A 10,244-nucleotide genomic window follows, 5' to 3' on the forward strand; every position below is an offset into this window, starting at 1 on the left:
GCCATTTAATTTTTTATTCCCTAATGGTATAGTACACCCTGCTGTATAAGTGCTTTTGTGATTAAAAATTTGATCATTTTCAGTGTTACCTGCTAATAACTCCCACAAATGCATGCTACTTTCCTATTCAGCAGCTCTCATCTCACAGTGTTGCCATGTGCAGTCCGTCTTCTCAGAATTATAACAAGAGACGTAGGAGCTCTGGGAGGAGGAGCTCAGCCCTGACAGCCTTGAGCTAGGCTGAGGAAGAAAGTGGAGGGGGAGGGCTGCTTTAGATGGTGATATCTTCTCAATGGTAGCAGCTAGAAGTAGGCCACTGGTCTTCTTTGAAAGCAGTTCAGAAGAAATAACTGTTAGAAAATAGAGTCAGGAATAATCATGGGTAAAATCTGCTTTTACTTTCCGCTTCATTCACAGCATCCCGATTTCTATCATTGTGATATCTTCCCCTGTACTAAACAGATTCATGTCATTCTGGTATTGTCTGAAAGCTTGCAATGTCAGCCAATACAGACAATACAAAGCCCATACTTCTAGCTGGTACTAAACCATAGATATAAGCAGCTCCACCCCCCCCCCCCCCCCCCATCAGTCAGGAAGAGAATGAGGGACAGCTGGCTATTAAGAGGTTACAAGAAATGCTTACCGATATAATGTAATTGCATAATTGCAGGGCTTGTCTCTGGTTAGCTGTATGTGAGGATACACAGTGCTCTGGGTACTGTGGGAAGTTATCTGCGTTCTGATTGGTCCTGCTAGTTCATGTGAGGAGAGCAAGGGCTTATGGGAAGTGAGGGAAATACAGGATGGCCTCAAGGAAGGGTAAAGATCATCATAGGAAGAGCAGCAGAGGCCATCTTAGGAAGTTGCTGAAATAGAGGCACAGAGAAATATGGTTGCTAAGGGCTGAATACAGTCATCAAAAAGGTAAAATTAGCAGAAAAATGCAGCTTCATGAATATCTTCCCTTCAGCATCACATATGTTAGGAATTTCATTTTTGGTAGTGAAATGGCAGTTACACTTTAAAACTTGGGTCTGACATAGAGGTCTAAAGGGGGTTTGGTCTGAGATTGGGGGATCTCATTTAGGGTTTTATATGGGGGTCTGATCTGAAAGGAAGGTGAGGTTTTTTATTACTAGCACACAATATAAAGGGTTGTTTTTGTACTGACGCACTATCAGTGTGGTACCAGTATTTTCAGGGAGACTGTTTCTGCAGGAAAGTATTAGGGAGCACAGTGGACACAGTATTGGGGGTGGCAGGATGGGGTGTTGACAAGGTGGGAGGATGATTGAAAAGTAGGAAAGTAAGATGTCTCTTTGTTAAACTCTGCAGAGAGGAGGCGCGACTGAAAGAAGTCACCATGGTGGTCTGGTCTAACCGGAGAAGAAGAGGAAAGAGAATATCTACATCAGAGAAGAGAAGTCACTAGATGTAAGAGGTACATATGTGGGGCTGTATTCCCCTGTATGTTCTGTAGCGCTGTATGTAATGTTTTCCAAGTATGGAAAGGAGTTGTCCACCTTTTTTTGTATGAGCGCTGCTGTCACGGTCCTTCAGGTGACTGATGTCAGGAAATCAAGGAGATTGCCTGAGCGTGAAGAAATCTAACAGCCTCCTTGATTTCTCTTAATTCTGTGTTGATAGGGTTAATGACCACTTCTCTTTTCTCAGCTGTTGCTCAGTGGTCATCACTTCTACCCTTTATAGTCTGACCCCACCCTTCTGACTATGTGGTAGATAGCTTCATTTGGGTTTGGCTGGGCTGGTGTGAATTTGTCTCTGGTCGTCCGTCTCTACAGAAGTTAAGTGTCACGTTTGTTTGTGTTTGCTATATTCCCTGATTGTATCTAGGCCTGAGACAGAGACTTCCATTTATCTCTCTGGGGAGGAATGGGTTGTCTCTGGTCCTAACCTTTTCCAAGGCCTAATAGGGATATAAAGGCCTAGGTATCCTGCATATTAATATTCCTACCTTCAGGGTATGAATATTGATAGGTAGTTAGGGCCTGGATTAGGGTTGTCTAGGAGGTGACCTGTTACTCCAGGCCCAGTTACTGTTCCCCTTCCTTCCTGTGTTCAATGTGGAGTTCCCCCCCACACTGATCGTGACATTATCTACCGCCATATAAACCGCAATTTCATTCAGGTCAGTGCAGCTATGGATCTTATGTCTGTACTGGTTGAATAGCTGCAGGGACTGTCTTTGGAGGTAGCTGACCTCTGCGCGACAGTCTTATGAATTCAGAGACCACAGGCGGCTGGTTCCGATGGTGGGTACCAGGCCTGCCCTGAACTTAAGGTTGCCCTCCCGAACAGATTTTCTGAGGGTAGTGACAATTTCATTCGGTTTAAGGAATCGTGTAAGTTGTACTTTAAGCTGCGTCCATACTCTTCTGGGGATGAGTGTCAACGTATGGGTATGATAATTTCTTTGCTTAAGGATGATGCACAGTCTTGAGCTTTTTCTCTGCTGACCGGATCACCGTCCCTCCAGTCGGTAGATGAATGTTTTAGAGCCTTGGGTCTTATTTATGATGACCTGGATTGGATCTCTCAGGATGAGACCAAGTTATGTGGTTTACGGCAGAGAGAACGCTCCGTGGAAATCTATTGCTCTGAATTTAGGAGATTGGCTACAGATACGGAGTGGAATGATCCTGCTCTCCATAGCCAGTTCTGTCAGGGTCTATCTGAGAGGCTGCAGGACGCATTAGCCTTTCATGAAAAACCTGAGCCATTGGAAGCAGCTATGTCCCTTGCTTGAGGGGAAGATCTCAGGGTCCTCACCCTCAGGACGTACTGTCAAATAAAGTGGTGACTTCCTTTGACACTTATGGTAAAGAGACACCTGTGGTTACGCCTTGTGAGGAGCGTATGCATTTGGGGGGAGCTACTCCTGGGACTGCTGGTAAGAGCCCTGGTCATATGAAGGGAGTCTGTTTTTGATGTGGAAAGAACTGACATTTCGTGAATATTTGTCCGTACATTTAGCGTCAAGGTGTAAACAAAAAAAGAAAAAGCTTAATCCCCAAATTACTATTGCTGGTGTGGGTGAGGAGCAAGAAAACTTACTTTTGTTATTCACTGGTAGTACCCAATTTCTCCTGTCTGCCGAGGTGGCACTAGAGTCCAAAACTATGGAAATCAAGGTATTTATCGACAGTGGGGCTGGGGTTAACCTGATTGATGGACAGTTTGTTCGTATTCATGGGTTGACTACTAGTGCACTAGAGAGAAGCATTTCTGTCTTTGCAATTGATTCTGCACCTCTTACCCAAAAAATGCCTGTCGCATGGACAACAGTTTTTTTGCATGGACAACTGTCTTAATGTGTCTTTCTCTGTGGTCACCACTAAAACTGTACCCTCGTTCATTTCCGAATTTTCTGATGTGTTTTCTGAGAGTTGTAACCAGGATTTACCCCCGCATCGGGAGTATAACTGTCCTGTCAATCTTATTCCCAGAGCTAAACTGCCCAAATCTCGGTTGTATAGTCTTTCGGAGCCCGAAAGAAAAGCCATGCGAGAGTATATCACCGAGAGCATGGCGAAGGGTCATATCAGACCATCCAAATCCCTATTGGCTGCTGGGTTGTTCTTTGTAAAAAAATAAAATAAAAAAAAGGTACCTTTAGACCATTTCTGGACTTCCGTGAGCTCAACCGTATTTCTGTCCGTGATCCTTCCTTTGATTCTGGATTTGTTTAGTTAGATTGTCAGTGCCAAGGTGTTCTCTAAATTGGATCTGAGGGGGGCATATAATCTGGTAAGGATCAGGGAGGGGGATGAGACCGCATTTAATACCCCTGAGGGTCATTTTGAAAACCTGGTCATTACCTTTGGGTTAAACAACGCTCCAGCGCTTTTTCAACACTTTATCAATGACATCTTTCAAGATCTGGTGGGGAGATTTGTTGTTGTATATCTGGATCACATACTAATTTATTCTCCAAACATGAAGACTCATAAGTATCATGTGAGACAGGTGTTACAGATCCTAAGAGAGAATAAATTGTATGCGAAGATGGAAAAATGTGTTACCTGCTCTCACCCTTAGGTTTTCGTATAGATCCCGAGAAAGTCAGTGCGGTGTTGGACTGGAACGACCCGAAAATCTGAAAGCACTTATGCGGTTTTTGGGATTCACCAACTACTACCGTAAATTCATCTTTAACTATTAAACTGTGGTTAAACCTTTAACAGACATGACTAGGAAGGGGGTCGATTTCTCTGTTTAGTCTGAGGCGGCATTACAAGCCTTTTCTGCTGTGAAGGAATGTTTTGCTTCAGCCCCTATTCTGGTGCAACCAGACGTGTCTCAGCCATTCATTCTAGAGGTTGACGCATCCAAGGTAGGGGTGGGAGCAGTTTTGTCACAAGGTCCTTCACCTAGTAAATGGCGCCCATATGCTTTTTTCTATTAAAAAACCTCTAAACTGCTAAAAGAAATTATGATGTGGGTAATAGGGAATTGCTGGCCATTAAGTTGGCTTTTGAAGAATGGCGCCATTGGTTGAAAGGAGCAATTCATCCTATTACGGTAATTACTGATCAGAAAAATCTGGCTTACCTTGAGTTGGCTAAACGACTCAGTCCAAGGCAGGCCAGATGGTCGCTGTTTTTCACCAGATTTAAAGTATAACTGTCGTATTCATTTTTTTTTTTGGGAGTATTGGATTGTGGTGATTAATATCTCCTTGGTGGCCCACTTTTCACTGTGTATTCAATTACCCCTTAATTACACAGTTTTGTTCCCTGTACTGCTTACTTTTACCTCTGCTTAACCACCTTTGCTCCCCTAGCTTAAACCCCCTTAATGACCAGACCACTTTTTACAATTCTGCACTATACTACTTTGACGGTTTATTGCTCGGTCATACAACTTACCACCCAAATGAATTTTACCTCCTTTTCTTCTCACTAATAGAGCTTTCATTTGGTGGTATTTCATTACTGCTGACATTTTTACTTTTTTTGTTATTAATCGAAATTGACCGAATTTTTTTTAAAAAAATGACATTTTTCACTTTCAGTTGTAAAATTTTTCAACTAAAACTACATTTATATAGAAATTTTTCTCTGAATTTATTGTTCTACATGTCTTTGATAAAAATAATGCAATAAGTGTATATTTATTGGTTTCCACAAAAGTTATAGCGTTTACAAACTATGGTACAAAAATGTGAATTTCCGCATTTTGAAGCAGCTGTGACTTTCTGAGCACCTGTCATGTTTCCTGAGGTTCTACAATGCCCAGACAGTAGAAACACCCCACAAATGATCCCATTTCTTCATTAGCTTTGATCAATGTGGATGAAAAAATCTCTGCCAAAAAATGTGCAAAAAAAAGGAGGGGAAAGGCGTCTGCCAGGACATAGGAGCTCCGCCCAACATCCAAACCCACTCAGCTCGTATGCCCTGGCAAACCCGATTTCTCCATTCACATCAATCGATGTGGATGAATAAATCATTGCCGGAATTATATATTTTTTTAATATAAAAAATGTTTGCCAAAGCATATGAACACCGCCCCTCAGCTCATAAGCCTTGGCAAACGTATCTTTTTTACTGCAGAGGAGAAATTTTGTCTTGCAGCGCCGCATACACCGACTTTTGTGTAATCTGACAGCAGCGCAATGCTTCTGTCAGAATGCACATCAGTGCTGCAGCTGGTCGATCGATTGGTCCACCTAGAAGGTAAAAAAACAAAAATAAAACAGGCCGCAACGCAATAAATTTATTAACATCAACTTTATATAACATTTGAAACAGAACATTAACTTTTAAAAACTTTATTGAACTTTTGGAACATTAACTTTTTTGCTTACATGTGATTTTTTTTTCTTTTACCTTTATAGGACAAACCTCTCCTTCCCCATGGGACAATGTGCAAAGCGCAAATTGCCCAGAGATGTGGCAAAGTACATTATGCACTTTGTCCCAAGTGAAAGGAGAGGTTTGCAGCAGCTGTGATTGAAAGGGCCCTAAGAGCCCTGTGTGCCTGTCCTGTGTCATGCAATCCCTATACTAATAGTATACCTGTGTGTGGTACTTCCGTAAACACTCTCCTAAGCATAGGGCAGGGTGGTCAGGGCAGTCAGGACAGAAATAGCGGGTGTCACGCCTTATTCCACTCCTGCTACAGACACAACATTTTTTTCGGGGTGGCGCTTGGTTTGAGGTACCAGCAACGACATTGGGGAAATGTCGCTCGTGTAGACGGCTCACTACACTGGTGGTTGGGGTCACAGAACTTCCTGGATACAGGAGGTTCTCGATTATCTCTTCCTGAAATTTGAGGAAGGATCTTGTTCTCCCAGCCTTACTGTAGAGAACAAAACTATTGTACAGTGCCAATTGAATTAAATATACAGACAACTTCTTATACCAGCGTCTGGTCCTGCGGGAAAGTAAATAAGGAGCCAACATCTGGTCATTGAAGTCGACCCCTCCCATGAGCAAATTATAGTTGTGGACACAGAGGGGCTTTTCAATGACTCCATTTGCTCGTTCAATTTCGATTGTCGTGTCTGCGTGAATGGAGGAGAGCATGTAAACGTCACGCTTGTCTCTCCATTTCACTGCGAGTAGTTCTTGGTTACACAAGGCAGCCCTCTCCCCCCTTGCAAGATGGGTGATAACGAGCCGTTGGGGAAGCCCCGGCGACTAGGTCGCGTGGTGCCACAGCAGCCAATCTGTTCTAAATAAAAATGCCTGAAGAGGGGCACACTTGTGTAAAAATTGTCCACATAAAGATGGTACCCCTTGCCAAATAAGGGTGACACCAAGTTCCAGACTGTCTTCCCACTGCTTCCCAGGTAGTCAGGGCAACCGACCGGCTCCAGGGTCTGATCTTTACCCTCATAGACTCGAAATTTGTGCGTATAGCCTGTGGCCCTTTCACAGAGCTTATACAATTTGACCCCATACCGGGCGCGCTTGCTTGGGATGTATTGTTTGAAGCCAAGGTGCCCGGTAAAATGTATAAAGGACTCGTCTATGCAGATGTTTTCCTCAGGGGTATACAAATCTGAAAATTTGGTGTTAAAGTGGTCTATGAGGGGCCGAATTTTGTGGAGCCGGTCAAAAGCTGGGTGGCCTCTGTGACAAGAGGTGCTGTTGTCACTAAAGTGCAGGAAATGCAGGATGGTCTCAAATCGTGTCTTGGACATGGCAGCAGAGAACATGGGCATGTGATGAATTGGGTTCGTGGACCAATATGACCGTAATTCATGCTTTTTTATCAGGCCCATGTTGAGGAGAAGGCCCAGAAAAGTTTTAAATTCGGAAACTTGGACGGGTTTCCACCGGAAAGACTGGGCATAAAAGCTTTCCGGGTTGGCGGCTATAAATTGAGTGGCATACCGGTTTGTTTCTGCCACGACTAAGTCCAAGAGCTCTGCAGTCAAGAACAGCTCAAAAAACCCCAGTGCCAATCCGATCTGAACTGTCTCAACCCGAACTCCAGACTGGGCGGTGAAAGGGGGAACTACTGGTGCGGCTGAAGTTGGGGACTGCCAATCAGGGTTTGCCAGCACCTCAGGGACTCTAGGGGCTCTACGGGACTGTCTGTGCGGTGGCTGCGATGGGGGAACTAATGCATGTGCCACCGTACCAGCTTCAACTGCCCTTCTGGTGCTCACCACTTCACCATGTTCTACGGCAGTGCTGGTACTAGGTCCAGGATGGGCTGTGCTGCTAGTGTATGCCTCACCACGTAATCCGACAGCGCCAGCCCCACTCTGCTGCCCTTGAAGTGGATCCTGCACAACCTGTGGTCTCAGGTTGATCCTGGGCCGGGTACACCTGGTGGTATCAGGGAACTCAACCTCATCATCCGAACTTTGGGTCAGACTGCCACTGCTTTCTACAGGTTCGTATTCTGACCAGCTGGATTCGTCAGATGAGGATTCCCATTCCTCATCCGACTGGGTCAGAATCCTGCATGCGGCAGTCCTGAGGAGGTTAAAATAGGGTTGCTAGGCATGGTCCGTCTCTCTGTTGAAGGACAGAGGACGCAGAAGCACGCTGCGTGCAAGGTCACATTACTGACAGCCAGGGACTGTAAGTAAATGATTAAAGCCAGGTCCTCCCCAGCAGCTGATAACAGTGCGTGGGTTGTGTGCACTTCTCCCTGTCCCTGCGCTTGGCAGACGCTCCCTCACTCAGCAGAGCTGGAGAAGTAGAGTTGAATCAGCGTAGACCAGGGAAGGGAGATCTGCCGTCTGCTCAGTGTATAAATGAAAGCAACATGTGGTAAGAGGACCCCTTTGTGCTGCAGGAGATTAACCCTTTAGGGGGAGGGCTCGTTACTGACACTTTTGGGGGGCTATTGTTACTGGCTAGTGAGGGCAGGTGGGATTAGCCTCAGGGTGAGGGCAGTGGTGGCCATCTTAACTGAATAGTGAAATTGCACTTTTATGCAGACTGGTTGCTAAGGGCTAAATCTTATTAAATATGGGGTACGTCAGTCTAATAGCAACTGATTCTTGAATATATTAGTAACTACATATATGAAAATTGAAATTAGGGTCTAAGTGTGACAGTTATCCTTTAACTTTATTGTCACCTACCGCCCTGGGGTTAAGAACGTCAAGGAGGATGCTTTGTCACGCAGCTTTCCTGAGGGGGGTGATTCTAAAGATCCTAGTTCTATTTTGTCTGAAGGGGTAGTCATATCTGCCCTATATCCTGATCTTGAGGCTAAGGTGTTGGAGGCCCAAGAGGATGCACCGGACACTTGTCCTCCAGGGAAATTGTTTATTCCTTCAGACTTACGTCATAAGGTATTTAAGGAACATCATTGTACTGTCTTGGCTGGACACCCTGGGAGTAGATCCACTGTCAATCTCATCTCGCGCATATTTTTGTGTCCGGTGCTGCATAAGTGTATTGAGGACTGTGTCAGCCTGTTGTACCTGTGCTCATGCTAAGGTGACACATACCTGGCTCTCTGGACCTTTTCTTCCGTTATCCATCCCATCCAGACCTTGGATGCATTTGTCCATGGACTTTATCACAGATTTACAGAATTCTTCGGGAAAAAACGTGATCTTGGTGGTAGTTGATCGGTTTAGCAAATTGGAGAATTTTATAGTATCACCGGCTCTACCGGTGTTTGTTGATAACATTGTGAAACTACAAGGCATTCCCTCTGATGTGGAGTCTGATCGGGGGACTCAGTTTGTTTCCAGATTCTGGAAAGCGTTCTGTACTCTACTGGAGGTACAATTGTCCTTTTCTTCAGCTTTTCATCCTCCGTCGAACGGACAGACAGAGCGCACCAATCAGAATCTGGAGATTTATTTGGAGAACCAAGAGGAGTGGTCTTCATTCTTGTCGTTAGCTGAGTTTGCTATTAATAACCGTAGACAGGAGTCCACTGATGAGTCACCGTTTTTTGGGGCATATGGATTCCATCCGCAGTTTGGCACATTTTCTGGTTCTCAAACGGTATTCTTGAGGAGGAACGATTTTCCTCTTCTTTGTCTTCGATTTGGCGGAAAATTCAAAATAACCTGAAAAAGATAAGCAACAGTTATAAGCGTGTGGCTGACAGGAGACGTATGAATGGTCCGGACCTGAGAGTGGGTGATTCTGTGTAGCTGTCCACAAGAAACATTAAAGTACCTTCTTGGAAGTTGGACCCAAGATTTATTGGTCCATATGAGATCACTGCCATTGTTAACCCTGTAGCCTTCTGTCTTGAACTTCCTCAGGCTTTTAAAATTCATAACTTATTTCATAAGTCGTTGTTCAAGAAATGTGTCGAACCTGTTAAGCCATCCTCCTTGCCTCCCGCTCCTGTCATGGTGGACCTTAATTTAGAATTTCAAATCAGCAGGATTGTGGACTCCCAAGTTCTCCGTAGATCCCTCCAGTATCTCATCCACTGGAAGGGTTACGGACCAGAGCAAAGGATGTGGGTTCCAGCAGCCCTATGTTAATGTGAATCATCTGGTGATGGCAAGAGGTCACCCGTAGAATGGGGGTTACTGTCACAGTCCCTCAGGTGACTGATGTCAGGAAATCAAGGAGATTGGCAGAGCGTGGAGGAATCTAACAGTCTCCTTGATTTCTCTTGATTCAGAGTTGATAGGGTTAATGACCACTTCCCTTTTCTCAGCTGTTGCTCAGTGGTCATCACTTCTATCCTTTATAGTCTGACCCCATCCTTCTGACTATGCGGTAGATAGGTTCTTTTGGGTTTGGCTCAGCTGGTGTGAGTTTGTTTCTGGT

Source organism: Bufo gargarizans, chromosome 9 (assembly GCF_014858855.1).
Source record: "Bufo gargarizans isolate SCDJY-AF-19 chromosome 9, ASM1485885v1, whole genome shotgun sequence".
In the NCBI taxonomy this organism is placed as follows: domain Eukaryota; kingdom Metazoa; phylum Chordata; class Amphibia; order Anura; family Bufonidae; genus Bufo; species Bufo gargarizans.